Genomic DNA, 2789 nt, shown 5'->3' with positions numbered 1-2789 from the left:
GCCAGTCCCCCAGGCACGGCCACCTGGTGACCCGCGGCTTCTCTGCAGAAGGAACTTTCCAGAACCCCTGGAGGAAGCGGTTTAGGGAAGGCCCAGAAGGACGACACCGCTCACGCTTGGGTGGGCTTCACACGCGCTCTGGGATTTGTTAGACCTCAGTGCTGGTGGCTGCAGAGCCGGGGCATGCGCACCAGCCAGGTCGGGTGCTGTGTGGGCGACCCAGGCTCGGGTCAGGGGACCCCGGGGGTGACTCTCTCCGCTTGGCTAGAGGGGATCAGGGCTTGGCTGTGAGGTGGTCTGGGCGGGTCCGGAAGGTCTGCAGTGGACGACGTCTGCCTGGTAGGAGCTCACAGAGCAGCTGCTTCCGACCCCTTGGAGGGGGTCCCAGGAGGCCGTGCGCTAGCAGCAGCTAGGGGTGCCGCAGGCAGCAGGCCTGAGGACCAGGGTGGGGCAGGAGGGCCGGCAGCACCTGGAGGACTGGCAGGAGGGGGCCATGCACACCTTGGGCTTGCAGCCCACGGGCATGCAGCAGGCCTGCTGGCAAGAGCTGGGCACACAGCAGGCCGCCTAGCAGGGGATGGGCACACAGCAGGCTGCCTGGCAGGGGCTGGGCACACAGCAGGCCACCTGGCAGGGGATGGGCACACAGCAGGCTGCCTGACAGGGGCTAGGCACACAGCAGGCCGCCTGACAGGGGCTGGGCACACAGCAGGCCGCCTGGCAGGGGCTGGGCACACAGCAGGACACCTGGCAGGGGCTGGGCACACAGTAGGATGTCTGGCAGGAGCTGGGCACACAGCAGGCTGCCTGGCAGGGGCTGGGCACACGGCAGGACACCTGGCAGGGGATGGGCACAGAGCAGGCCGCCTGGCAGGGGCTGGGCACACAGCAGGATGCCTGGCAGGGGCTGGGCACACAGCAGGACACCTGGCAGGGGCTGGGCACACAGTAGTATGTCTGGCAGGAGCTGGGTACACAGCAGGCCACCTGGCAGGGGATGGGCACACAGCAGGATGCCTGGCAGGGGCTGGGCACACAGCAGGACACCTGGCAGGGGCTGGGCACACAGTAGGATGTCTGGCAGGAGCTGGGCACACAGCAGGACGCCTGGCAGGGGCTGGGCACACAGCAGGCCAGCTGGCAGCCGGTGGAGCAGCTGGTGTGGCACATGGTGACTCGGGGCTGGAGTGGAGTCAGGGGGGAGGACGGGGCTGGTCTGGAGCCTCCATCCCCAGGAGGCCTTTACCCCCGGGCTGTGGCGTCCAGGCAACAAGCCACACGGGGGCCTTCCTCCCGGGGGCCTGGCTCTCCTCCTCTTCCTCCTGTGCGTCTCTTCCTGGAGGCTCTGCTGGAAGTGACTCAGGTCAGGAAGCTCCATCTCAGCCCTGAGGCTCACCGTGACTCAGTGGCCCTGTGGTTTCTGGACTCAGAGCCCAGGTTGGATGGCAAAGGGCCATCCGCAGGGACAGGGGACTCCACCTCAGGATGTTCAAGGTCCCCCCAAGTGTACATCCCCTGCCCCCTGTCTGCACAAGCACTGTCCTACTCGCCAGACTGGCCTTGGGGGGTGGGGGGTGTCCCCCGTTCTGACTTGGAATCCCAGCGATCCAGAGGGTCTTCCCAATGGGCCAGAACCAGGCGGCCGGGCTCCTCCTCGGGGAGAGCGGTGCCCACGTCCTTGCAACAGCAGTAATGAGGGGCCGTGCCGGGCGCCGTGCTAAGTGTCCTGCGGGGATCCGCCGCTGCCACCATCGGGGGTGGGCAGAGCCACGTGCACATATGTGCAGTGAGTTCGGAAGGGCCTCGGCCGGGTGCACGTTCTCCCCGCAGTGCCGCAGCGGGTCTGAGCCCGGTGGTTTCACTCTGGAGCCTGCGGTCCTCACCATTGTGCCCAGTTGTGCTGGGGCGTTGGGGGGTCTTCTGAGGTGCTTGGATCTGTTAGAATTTTTTAAAAATCAAATTTGGATGGTTTGTCCATTATGTATTCAAAACACCCTTATGCTTCAATATTCTCTCCTCCTTCTTGTGTTGAAATTCCTTTTTGTCAGACTTCCCGAAACTGTCCTGTGGACCCTCTTCATTTTTCTTAATTCTGCTCTCTCTTCTGCGGATCGGACGATTCCTACTGATATGTCTTCAAGTTGACACTGTCTTTCTTCTTCGACCTCCAGCTGCTGTGCGCCTGCGGCCGAGCGCCCACACCGAGGACTCCCCGCTGCCCCCGGGGCACCCCCACCTCTGCAGCAGTGTCCTCAAGCCCCCACGCTGTGCCCGCTTGGAACACCGCCTCCTGACCCCTCCGCATCACCCAGGCGCCAGCCCCGCATCGCCCCCACACAGGGGCCCCCAAGCCTCCCACCGCACCCCCGCCAACCTCCACCTGCTGGGCCTGCTTTCCTTTCTGGGACTCGCCCTCTCTGTAATTATTTCACACACTGATTTTTATGCACTCGTTACTCATTGTCCCGGAAGGCTCGTGAGGCTGGGACATGTCTACAGCCAGCCCAAAGTATATGTTTGTTGCACAAACAAATCAATTATTACGAAGACTACTGTAAGGCAGAAGTCGGTCACCTTCTAGAAGGGAGGATAGTAAATATTTCAGGCTGTGCAGTGACCACTTCACACCATAGAGCAAACCCTAGACAGCACATGAGCAAATGAACTTCGCTGTTGCCAATAAAACTTTATTTACAAAACGAGCAGCGGGCCAGATTTGTCCCACAGACTTCTCTGCTTCCCAGCATCCAGATCCCATTTTAATGTTTTCCTGTGCGAAATAAAAGCGC

The 2789-nt window shown here is 62.2% G+C and overlaps 1 pseudogene; it reads right to left on the bottom strand.

Moving 5' to 3' along the window:
* Window positions 1–399: 399 nt before the first annotated feature.
* On the bottom strand, window positions 400–1170 carry LOC115291421 (annotated as a pseudogene).
* Window positions 1171–2789: the final 1619 nt, after the last annotated feature.

Source organism: Suricata suricatta, chromosome 5 (assembly GCF_006229205.1).
Source record: "Suricata suricatta isolate VVHF042 chromosome 5, meerkat_22Aug2017_6uvM2_HiC, whole genome shotgun sequence".
NCBI classification, from domain to species: domain Eukaryota; kingdom Metazoa; phylum Chordata; class Mammalia; order Carnivora; family Herpestidae; genus Suricata; species Suricata suricatta.
The sequence above is the reverse complement of the archived record's forward strand: the minus strand, read 5'-3'. Positions and strand labels throughout refer to the sequence as shown.